The sequence below is a fragment of the Pan paniscus genome, chromosome X (genome assembly GCF_029289425.2).
Source record: "Pan paniscus chromosome X, NHGRI_mPanPan1-v2.0_pri, whole genome shotgun sequence".
In the NCBI taxonomy this organism is placed as follows: Eukaryota; Metazoa; Chordata; class Mammalia; order Primates; family Hominidae; genus Pan; species Pan paniscus.
In genome coordinates this window covers 49,013,478-49,025,997 of record NC_073272.2, presented here as the reverse complement: position 1 = coordinate 49,025,997, position 12,520 = coordinate 49,013,478, and the positions used below count along the sequence as shown (strand labels likewise).

General features: G+C 46.0%; 1 protein-coding gene and 1 non-coding gene across 4 annotated transcripts in view; both read right to left on the bottom strand.

Moving 5' to 3' along the window:
• ZNF157 (zinc finger protein 157) overlaps positions 1-12,520 on the bottom strand; it is a 57,570-nt gene that overhangs the window by 24,865 nt on the left and 20,185 nt on the right. The gene's annotated exons all lie outside the window — the stretch shown is intronic.
• On the bottom strand, positions 9,724-9,852 carry LOC112438602 (small nucleolar RNA SNORA11). The gene has a single exon (XR_003027006.1). It is a non-coding gene; the product is annotated as a small nucleolar RNA SNORA11 (small nucleolar RNA).

Below are 12,520 nucleotides of genomic sequence, written 5' to 3'. Positions count from 1 at the left end.
GTAAAGGAATGAATACATGGGTTATGCAACAAAGGAAATCCACCATCATGGTATTCCACAAAGCATTGCTTCTGACCAAGGAACTTATTTCACAGCAAAAGGAGTGGGGCAATGGGACCATGCTCATGGAATTCACAAGTCTCACCATGTTCCTCACCATGCTTTTTGAAGACTCAGTTACAGTGCCAGCTAGGTGGCAATACCTTGCTGGGCTGGGGCAATGTCCTGCAGGAGTCTGAATATTCTCTGAATCCGCATTTAATATATGGTGTGATTTCTCCCATAGCCAGGATTCACAGGCCCAGGAATCAAGGAGGTAAAAATGCAAATGGCTCCCAGCTACTCAGGAGGCTGAGGCAGGAGAGTCACTTGAACCCAGGTGGAGGAGGTTGCAGTGAGCTGAGATCACGCCAGTGCACTCCAGCCTGGGCAACAGAGCAAGACTCCGTCTCAAAAAAACCACAAAAACAAACAGAAATGCAAATGGCACTACTCACTATTACCCCTAGTAACCTACTAGCAAAATTTTTATTTCCTACCTTCATGATATTATGCTCCACTGGTGTAGGGGTCTCTGTTCCAAAAGGAGGAAAGCTTCCACCAAGAGATACAACAGTGATTTCATTGAACTGGAAGCTAAGACTGCCACACGGCCACTTAAGGCTTCTCATGCCTCTGAAGCAACAGGAAAAGAAGGGAGTTGCTGTATTGGCTGGAGCATCTGATCCTAACTACCAAGATGAAATTGGCTTGCAGCAGGGCACGGTGGCTCACGCCTGTAATCCCAGCAATTTGGGAGGCCAAGGCGGGCAGATCATTTGAGGTCAGGAGTTCTAGGCTACCCTGGCCAACATGGTGAAACTCTGTCTCTACTAAAAATACAAAAATTAGCTGGGCATGGTGGCAGGCACCTGTAGTCCCAGCTACTTGGAAGGCTGAGGCAGGAGAATCGCTTGAACCCAGGAGGCGGAGGTTGCAGTGAGCCGAGATTGTGCCGCTGCACTCCCAGCCTGGGTGACAACAAGACTCCATCTCAAAAAAATAAATAAATAAATAAATAAATAAATAAATAAATAAATAAGGCAGGCATGGTGTCGCATGCCTGTAATCCCAGCTACTTGGGAGGCTGAGGCAGGAGAATCACTTGAACCTGGGAGGCGGAGGTTGTGGTTAACTAAGATCACATCACTGCACTCCAGCCTGGGCAACAGAGTGAGACTCCATCTCAAAAAAAAAAAAAAAAGAAAGAAAAAAAGAAACTGGGTTGCTATTAAACAATGAAGATAAAGAAGAGTAGGCCTGGAACACAGAAGACCCCTTAAAGCACACTACAATGCCCTGTGATTAAAGTCAATTGAAAACTACAACAACCCAATTCAGGCAGGACTAACAGTAGCTGGCTGATAGGGTTTGGCTGTGTCCCCACCCAAATCTCATCTTGAATTGTTGCTCCCACAATTCCCATGTGTTGTGGAAGGGACCCAGTGGGAGGTAATTGAATCATGGAGGCAGGTCTTTCCTGTGCTGTTCTCATGATAGTGAATAAGTCTCACAAGAATGGATGATTTTATAAAGGGGAGTTCCCCTGCACATGCTCTCTTGCCTGCCACCATGTAAGATGTGACTTTGCTCCTCTTTCGCCTTCTGCCATGATTGTGAGGCCTCCTCAGCCATGTGGAACCATGAGCCAACTAAACCTCTTTCCTTTACAAATTACCAAGTCTTGGGTATGTCTTTATTAGCAGCATGAGAACAGACTAATACACCCAGACTCTGCAATAATAAAAGTTTGGGTCACCCCATCGGGTAAAGAAGCAGCTCAGGTGTCTGCTGAGGGCAAAGGGATCTGGAATGGGTAGAAGAAGGCAGTTATAAATACCAGCTATGACCATGTGACCAGCTGCATAAATTACGACTATATATAAATATATAACTTTTTTTTTTTTGAGACGGAGTTTCGCTCTTGTTGCCCAGGTTGGAGTGCAATGGCGCGATCTTGGCTCACTGCAACCTCCGCCTCCTGGGTTCAAGCGATTCTCCTGTCTCAGCCTCCTGAGTAGCTGGGATTACAGGGATGCACCACCACGTGCTGCTAATTTTTTTCTTTTCAGTAGAGACAAGGTTTCACCATGTTGGTCAGATTGCTCTGGAACTCCTGACCTCAGATGATCTGCCCACCTTGGCCTCCCAAAATGCTGGGATTACAGGCATGAGCTACTGCACCCGGCCAATATATCATTTTTTTTAGAGGTAAGGTCTTGCTACGTTACCCAGGCTGGACTGGATCCTCTTCCCTCAGTCGCCCAAGTAGCTGGGACTACAGGCGTGCACCACTGCCCCTGGCTACAGGACTGTAATTTTTATGAGTATTTCTTCCTTATTTTGTTAGGCATATGTGTGTGGATATATAAATATATATGCATATACATCACAAGTATTTGTTTTGTTCCCTCTCTTATCCTCTTATCATCTAACATGAAAACTATTAATACTTAACATTATAGTACAATATTCATTTTTTGAGACAAGGTCTCGCTCTCTCACCCAGGCTGGAGTGCAGTGGCTCAATCACAGCTCACTGCAGCCTCGACCTCCAAAGGCTCAGGCAGTCCTCCCACCTCAGCCTCCTGAGTAGCTGGGACCACAGGCACACGCCACCACACCTGGCTAATTTTTGCACTTTTTGTAGAGATGGGTTTTCACCATGTTGCCCAGGCTAGTCTCAAACTCCTGACCTCAAGTGACCCTCCCACCTCAGCCTCCCAAAGTGCTGGGATTACAGGTGTGAGCCACCACTCCTGGACCTCAATATTTATTTATTTAAGTTACAGGACATCAGGGGAAAGTGTGAGCATCACCCACTGACTTTGTCTCCTCTTCTGAGGAAAAGAAGGTGTTTTTAGTTGTATACTTGAGAATTGCATCATGTTAGGCAGAAGTATGAGCTTGTTATCTTTATTTAGAGATTAAGTATGATTTAAAGAGATATGTATAGGTGCCAAGATAATGAGGGGTGGATTGCAATAATCAATTTGATGTGTCAGTTGGACTGGATATATGCCCCAGTTATTCAATCAAACACTAATCTAGGTGTTGCTGTGAAGGTATTTTGTAGATGTGATTAACATCTACAATTAAGCCAGGCATGGTGACACACACCTGTAGCCCCAGCTATTCAAGACGCCAAGGCAGAAGGATAGCTTGAGCTCAGGAGTTCAAAACCAGCCTGGGCAACATAGCAAGACGCCCATCTCTTGAATAAAAAAATCTAGCCAGGAGCAGTGGCTCGTGCCTATATTCCCAACACTTTGAGAGGCTGAGGCAGGAGGATCTCCTGAGCCAAGGAGTGTGAGCAATGCCTGGGCAACATGGTGATGCCTCCACACCTGTAACCCCAGCACTTTGGGAGGCCAAGGTGGATGGATAGGTTGAGCCCAGGAGTTCAAGACCAGCCTGGGCAACATGGTGAGACCCCGTCTCTACCAACAAAAATACAAAAAATTAGCTGGACATGGTGGTGTGCTCCTGTAGACCCAGCTACGTGGGAGGCTGAGGTGGGAGGATCACTTGAGCCTGGGAAGTCAAGGCTGCAGTGAGCTGAGATCACACCACTGTACTCCATCCAGCCTGAGCAATAGAATGAGATCCTGCCAAAAAAAAGAACAAAACAAAACAAAAAAAACACTGCTGAGGAGGGCTCAGAAGGAGGAAGTAACACAACTAAGAAAGCTTCTATCGTCTTACAGAATACAAACATCATCCTGCACAAAATGTTGGAAATATGAATGTTAAAGGTGCTTCTAGTTTTGACTCAGAAGGAAATGAGGAACATGATATTGGAAACTAGATGAAAAACCATCCTTGTTATATAATGGCAGAAAACTTAACAGAATTTTATTCTGGAAATACCCAGAGGTACTTTCCACACAAATACTTCGGTATTTATTTAGCTGAGAGATTTTCGAGCAACGTGTTTGAAGGGACGGCCTGGTTTTTTCTTACAGCTTTCAGGAAAATGTGAGACATAAGAGATACATTGAGTAAGAAACTGTTAAGCCGAAAGGAACCAGTACTTGATGATTTGGGAGATTCTCAGCCTATCCAGATTGTAAAAGATGCTAAAATTAGAAAATTCACTGTTGGCCAGGTGCAGTGGCTCATGCCTATAATCCCAGCACTGTAGGAGGCCAAGGTAGGAGGATCACTTGAGCTCAAGAGTTCGAGGGGCCAGGCGCGGTGGCTCACGCGTGTAATCCCAGCACTTTGGGAGGTCGAGGTGGGCGGATCACGAGGTCATGAGATCGAGACCATCCTGGCTAACACGGTGAAACCCTGTCTCTACTAAAAATACAAAAAAATTAGCCGGGCGTGGTGGCGGGTGCCTGTAGTCCCAGCTACTCGGGAGGCTGAGGCGGAGAATGGCGTGATTCTGGGAGGCAGAGCTTGCAGTGAGCTGAGATCGTGCCACTGCCCTTCAGCCTGGGCAACAGTGCAAGACCCCATCTCAAAAAAAAAAAAAAAAGAGTTCGAGACCAGCCTGGGCAACAAAGTGAGACCCCGTCTCTACAAAAAATAAACAGAATTAGTTAAGTGCCTGATTGGGGTTGGAACTTTGAGCCCCATACTCAACCTCCTGGGAGGGGAGAGTGGCTGAAGGTTGACTTGATCACCAGTGGTCAGTGGTTTAATGGTTTAATCACTCCAGCCTGGGCGACAGAGCAAGACTTTGTCTAAAAAAAAAAAAAGGGGGGGGGGTGGCGGGGATGGTAGCTCAATCCGGTAGTCCCAGCTATTCGGGAGGCTGAGACAGGAGGACAGCTGGGTTGGAGCCCAGGAGGTTAAGGCTGCAGTGAACGGTGATCATGCCACTGCACTGCAGCCTGGATGACAGAGTGAGACCTTGTCTCAAAAAGAAAAAAAAGAAAGAAAATTCACTGTTGGGAAAGCATGCTCTTTGTGATACTCAAGGATCCGATGACCCATTTCAGCAGAATCAGGAATAGAGATGGGATTATCCAAGAAAGCTCTGTGGACGGCCTTCTTCTCTAATAGGAACACATACAGGAGAGTGACAAGGCTTTTGGGAATGTTATACCAGTACAAACACTGCCAGCTTAAACAGAAAGAAACAGAGAAAAGACAAAATGACAGAAGGCTGTCAGACTTCCAAAACTTTATAGGCAGGAAATGGGCTGATCGAACTATCTGGTTATAAGCATGTGCTACCTGCAACACAAAGGAAGAATGACTCCAAGGGCAGAACCGCAGGTGCAGAGGCATGGGCGAGGCAGAGGCCAAGAGAGCAGAGCAACAGGAGATTTTTTTTTTTTTTTGAGACAGTCTCACTCTATCCCCCAGGCTGCAGTGCAGTGGCAGGATCTCGGCTCACTGCAACTTCCGCCTCCCAGGTTCAAGAGATTCTCCTGCCTCAGCCTCCTGAGAAGCTGGGATTACAGGCGTGCGCCACCATGCCTGGCTAATTTTTGTATTTTTCGTAGAGATGGGGTTTCACCATGTTGGCCAGGCTGGTCTCGAACTCCTGACCTCAGGGATCCACCTGCCTCGGCCTCCCAAAGTGCTAGAATTACAGGCATGAGCCACCATGCCCGGCCTCAACAGGGGATACTTTTCAGGCCTTAATCTAACGATATTTTCCCTACTGGGTTTCAAACTTGATTGGGACCAGTGAACCCTTTATGACTTCCAATTTCTGCCTTTTGGAATGGGAATATCTGTCCTATGCCTGTCCCACCATTGTAGTTTTGGAAACAGATAACTTGTTTTCCAGTTTCACAGATCCACAGGCAGAAACTGATGCCGTAATGCATTAAGACTTTTGGGTATGTTGGGATGGGATGAATGTATTTTGCATGTGGGATGGACATAAATTTGGAGGCTAGAGAACAAACTATAGTGGGTTGAATGGTGCACTCCCCCAAAAGATATATCCACATCCTAACACCCAGGCACGGTGAATGTTACCTGGGTGTTATTTGGAAAAAGGATCTCTGCAGATGTAGTTAAGGATCTGAGTTGAGATCATTCTGGATTAACTGGGTAGCCCCTAAATTCAATGACAAGTGTCTTTTTCCAGAAGAGGAGAGGGGAATGATGCTACACTTCCAGGAAACCATTCAGGTCGCCATCACAGTGGCCAAGAGTAACATCACAGTTGTCATAGTGTCATGGCAGCTGATGATAAACAGCCTACACAGATGGCTGCAGGTTAGGAAGATGACAAAGTGACAGAAGCATCCTCAAACAGTTCTGTTGCTATTAACAGCAATGCAGGTTCAGGGCTGGGCACGGTGGCTCACGCCTGTAATCCCAGCACTTTGGGAGGCCCAGGCAGGTGGATCACGAGCTCAGGAGATCGAGACCATCCTGGCTAACACGGTGAAACCCCGTCTCTACTAAAAATACAAAAAATTAGCTGGGCATGGTGGCGGGTGCCTGTATTCCCAGCTACTTAGGAGGCTGAGGCAGGAGAATGGCGTGAACCTGGGAAGTGGAGCTTGCGGTGAGCTGAGATTGCACCACTGCATTCCAGCCTGGGCGACAGAGCGAGACTCCCTCTCAAAAAAAAAAAAAAAAAAAAAAAAAAAAAAAAATCAATACAGGTTCAGTATCCACAGTCCAAAAATCCAAAATCTTGGCCAGGCGCAGTGGCTCATGCCTGTAATCCCAGCACTTTGGGAGGCCAAGGCGAGTGGATCACCTGAGGTCAGGAGTTCAAGACCAGCCTGGCCAACATGGTGAAACCCAGTCTCTACTAAAAATACAAAATTAGCCGGGTGTGGTGGCACATGCCTGTAGTGCCAGCTACTCAGGAGACTGAGACAGGAGAATTGCTTGAACCCAGGAGGCGGAGGTTGCAGTGAGCCGAGATCGTGCCACTGCACTCCAGCCTGGGCAAGACAGAACAAGACTCTGTCTTTTTCCAGAAGAGGAGAGGGGAAAAAAAATCCAAAATCTGAAATGCTCCAAAATACAAAACCTTTCGAGCACCAACATCATGCTCAAGGGAAATGCTCATTAAAGCATTTTGGATTCAGATTTTCAGATTAGGGATCCCGAATCAGTGAATATAACTCAAACGTTCCAAAATAAGAAAAAAAATCCAAAACACTTCTGGTGCCAAGTATTTCAGATAAGAGAGTAAACCAAAAGATGCAGTAACTAAAAACTGAAACATGAGTTGCAAATGGGAGCCAGTCAGAAAGTTTAGTCACTGTTTCATCCCTCATTTGAACCCAGTAACACTTGTAACACTTTGGAAAACTTTCAGTGCAGAAATGTTGAGTTTTGTGATACACCACCTACCTCTCCTGACACAAAGTCATATATATTAAACAAGAGGAAACAGATCAGGGCATGTCATTGCCTCAAAGGGAGCTTAGAGGAAGGTCAAATCAAAGACCTACCAAGAACCTCACTGTCAGAGTGAACAGACTAAGACTAACCAAAATACTTGAAAAGGTAAGTGGAAGAACAAAGAGATCAAGAGGGAAATTGAGAAGGAAAACTGAAAGAGAAATGCTGTATATCAAAAGAAACAAGAACAATTGACAAAAAGAATGTAAGAACAAAGAAACAGGAAAGGCAGAATATAGGGCAGCTGAAAGACATATGAAACAGACAACTGCATGGAATCACGCAGAGTGCTGCTCATTTCACAAAGACCAGATGAGAGAGAGAGAGAGACAGAGACAGAGAGACAGAGAGAGAAGCTGCCAAAGCTGCTGCTCTGCTAAAAACAGGCAGAAATGGAATTCAAAAGGAAAACTTTTTTTCTTTTGAGACGGAGTTTTGCTCTTGTTGCCCAGGCTGGCGTGCAATGGCGCAATCTGGGCTCACTGCAACCTCCACCTCCCAGATTCAAGTGATTCTCCTGCCTCAGCCTCCCGAGTAGCTGGGATTACAGGCATGCACCACCACACCCAGCTAATTTTGTATTTTTAGTAGAGGGGGTTTCTCCATGTTGGTGAGGCTGGTCTCGAACTCCCGACCTCAGGTGATCCGCCCGCCTCGGCCTCCCAAAGTGCTGGGCATTTTGTGCAGGCATGAGCCACTGTGCACAGCCCAAGAGGAAATCTTATACAAGACAAAGAAGCACTACTGCAGTCATTCAATTCTGTCTTTTTGATGGTTCTCCCTTCACAAATCAGCTTCCCTTTGGAAGCTCCTTAAGAAGCAGCACAGCAGTTTGAGGCACAGATAGGAAGACTGACTATATCCAAGGTATGCTCATCCCGTGGGGACACTGGATCCCTGTTGGGAACAATACTTTATCCATTCCTAGTCATCTGGATATTGACTAGCACTTCCTTATTTAGTAATGCTCCTCCCACACAGGCTTCTTTGAGAATAAAATCATCAGAAAACTCAAATTGTGCACCATCTACCAACTCAGAAAAAAATAGAACCAGCCAGAAAAAGAGTGCTGGAAAAGCATGAAGACATCAAACAGGAAGGGAAGATAGACTGAAGATTCAAGAGGATGGTAAAGATGAAAATACGTGGAATGCAAATTCTACTCAGTGGTAGCGAGACAAATACAGTACAATATGCAATAACCACTGCTTCCTTTTATTTTTCTTTGAGACAGGGTCTCGCTCTGTTGCCCAGGCTGGAGTGCAGTGGCATGATCTTGGGTCACTGCAGCCCCAACCTTCTGGACTCAAGCAATACTCTCACCTCAACCTCCCAAGTAGCTGGTACTACAGGCATGTGCCACTACACCCAGATAATTTTTGTATTTTTAGTAGAGACGGGGTTTTGCCAAGTTGGCCAGGCTGGTCTCAAACTCCTGACCTCAAGTGATCCACCCACCTCGGCCTCCCAAAGTGCTGGGATTACAGGCATGAGCCACTGTGCCCGCCCTTCATCCTGTAGTTTTTAAAATCTTACTTAAAAACTGAATGAGACCAAGGAGGGAGACTGGGGAACATAGGGAGACCTCCTATCTACAAGAAATTAAAAAATTAGCCAGGCATGGCGACGTGCGCCTGTAGTCTCAGCTAGTCAAGAGGCTGAGGTGGGAAGATCTGCTTGAGCTTCGGAGATTGAGGCTGCAGTGAGCTGTGATCAGGCCACTGCACTTGAGCCTGACCAGCAGAGCAACACTCTGTCTTGGAAAAAAAAAAAAATTAATGGCTCCCAGCTACTTGGAAGGCTGAGGCAGGAGAATCGCTAGAACCCAGGAGTCAGACGTCACAGTGAACTGAGATCTGCCATTGCACTCCAGCCTGGGCGACAGAGCAAGACTCTGTCTCAAAAAAAAGAAAAAAGAAAAAAAATTAATGAAAAAGTCTTTTCAAAAAGACAAATAGCCACAGAAGACCTGTAATATCACTTATGACAAGGTTGTAATTGAAAATATTGTTTCCGGCCGGGTGTGGTGGTTCACACCTGTACTCCCAGCACTTTGGGAGGCCAAGGGCGGATGGATCACTTGAGGTCAGGAGTTCGAGACCAGCCCAGCCAACATGGTAAAACCCTGTCTCTACTAAAAATACAAAAATTAGCCAGGCATGATGGTGCTACTCGAGAGGCTGAGGCAAGAGAATTGCTTGAACCTGGGAGGTAGAGGTTGCAGTGAGCTGAGATCGCACCACTGCACTCCAGGCTGGACAAAAGAGCGAGACTCCATCTCAAAAAAAAGAAAAGAAAATATTGTTTCCATCATCCGTATGAAGATTTAACAAAATATTTCTTTTTTTCACATGTGGGGCATTTGTTCATAGAGAGGTCACAAGTTTTGTGCCCCCCGTCACAATGACCCCAGATTCCTATTGGGTGTGTTGTAAACAGAAGAAGCATTCTTCAGGCCCCCTGCTCTGAGCACACCCCAGAGGATTTCTTGACACTCAAGTATTAGGAACTGCTGCATGCAGTGGCTCACACCTGTAATCCCACCAACTCAGGAGGCTGAGGCAGGAGGAGTGCTTGAGGCCAGGAGTTCGAGACTAGCCTGGACAACATAATGAGACTCTGTCTCTACAAAAATAAAAATTAAAAAATTAGCCAGGCATGTTGGTGTGCGCCTGTGGTCCCAGCTATTCGGGAGACTCAGGTGGAAGACTCTGACTCAAAAAAAAAAAAAAAAAAAAACACATAGCCAGGCACAGTGGCTCAGGCCTGGAATCCCAGCACTTTGGGAGGCTGAGGCGGGAGGATGACTTGAGCTCAGGAGTTCAGGACCAGCCAGGGCAACATAGACCTCATCTCTACTAAAAATCAAAAAAATTAGCTGGGCGTGATGACAAGCACCTGTAGTCACTGCTACTCAGGAGGCTTAGGTGGGAGGATCACTTGAGTGCAGTAGTTCGAGGCTGCAATGAGCTATGATTGTGCCACTGCACTCCAGCCTGGGAGATGAAGCAAGACCCTGTCTCTAAGAAAATAATAATAATAAAGTAATAAAAAAATTTAAGTATCAGGAACTCTCCACTATAAAGGAATTACTGATTTCTCTGTAGAAGCATTGTAATTCTCTAAGAAAATAATAATAAAGTAATAAAAAAATTTAAATATCAGGAACTCTCCACTATAAATGAATTATTGATTTCTCCGTAGAAGCATTGTAATTCTTTTTTTGTTTGTTTGTTTTTTTGAGACAGAGTCTTGCTCTGTCACCCAGGCTGGAGTGCAGTGGCACAATCTCAGCCTCCTGTGTTCAGGTGATTCTCCTGCCTCAACCTTCCAAGTAGCTGGGATTACAGGCATGTGCCACCATGCCTGGCTAATTTTTGTATTTTTAGTAGAGATGGGGGTTTCACTACATTGGCCAGGCTGGTCTCGAACTCCTGAGAACACCTTAGCCTCCCAAAGTGCTGGGATTACAAGTGTGAGCCACCGCGCCCGACTGAGGCATTGTAATTCTTGATTGCAGCTCCTGCTCTGCTGTGTCTTCCTAGAATATACAGATTAAGCAAAACTTCAGGACCAGGCATGGTGGCTCATGCCTGTAATCCCAGCACTTTGGGAGGGTGGGATGGGCGGATCACTTGAGCTCAGGAGTTCAAGACCACCCTGACCAACATGGTGAAACCCCGTCTACTAAAACTACAAAAATCAGGCTGGGCATGGTGGCTCATGCCTGTAATCCCAACACTTTGGGAGGCTGAGGCAGGTGGATCACTGCCTGAGTGGATCACTCAGTCGGGAGTTCGAGACTAGCCTGACCAACATGGAGAAACCCCGTCTCTACTAAAAATACAAAACTAGCCGGGCATGGTGGTGCATGCCTGTAATTCCAGGCTACTCGGGAGGCTGAGGCAGGAGAATCACTTGAATCCGGGAGGCGGAGGTTGCAGTGAGCTGAGTTCGTGCCACTGCACTCCAGCCTGGGCAACAAGAGCGAAACTCTGACTCAAAAAAAAAAAAAAATTAGCAGGGCATGGTGGTGCACGCCTGTAGTCCCAGCTACTTGGGACGCTGAGGGACGAAATCGCTTGAAGAGAGGTTTCAGTGAGCCAAGATCACACCACTGCACTCCAGCCTGGGCAACAGAGTGAGACTCCATCTCAAAAAAAACAAAAACAAAAAAAAGACTGCAAAGTTTTCTTGTTCAGTAGGCTCAGTAGGATTGCTGACAGGCATGCTTACTTTCTAAAACTTGTATTGATATTTTCTTCTTTTTTTTCTTCCTTTTATTCTAATACGTATTTATTTATACTTAGAAGCATCCTAAAATACACAGGAAACAAAGGCAACAAGCAAATAAATAACAAATAAATAAAGGGCAAATTGGGAGCCGGGTGGCGTGGCTCATGCCTATAATCCCAGCACTTTGGGAGGCTGAAATGGGCAGATCACTTGAGGTCCAGAGTTCAAGACCAGCCCGGCCAACATGGTGAAACTCCATCTCTACTAAAAATACAAAAATTAGCCGGGTGTGATGGTGCACGCCTCTGGTCCCAGCTACTTGGGAGGCTGAGGCAGGAGAATTGCTTGAACCTGGGAGGCAAAGGTTGCAGCAAGCCGAGATCGCACCACTGCACTCCAACCTGACGACAGAGCAAGACTCCATCTCAAAAAAAAAAAAAAAGTCACATACTGTATACTTTCATTTATATAACACTCGTGAAATGACAACATTCTAGAGATAGAGAACAGATTAGTGTCAGGGTTAGGAACCTCGAGGGGATAGATGGCAGGAACAAGGGTAGCAGGTGTGGTTGTGAAAGGGCAGCAGGAGACATCCTGGGGTTGTGTCAATGGCCACATCCTGGTTGTGATATTGTGCTATTGTTCTGGAAGGTGTTACCATTGGAGGAAACTGGATAAAGCGCACATAGGATCTCTCTGTATTATTCCTATAATTGCATGGGAATCGATACTGATCTCAAAATCAAAGTTTAATTTTTAAAAATGCATAGCTCACCTAGGATGGTTGTATAACTGCTTTAGACTGTGGCTATGCAGAAGTAACCAGAGAGTGTCGAGAACAAGGTCAGGTAGGAAGGAATCTCCTGGACACAGAAGAGAACAAGCAAGAACGTGGTGGTGGGAGCCA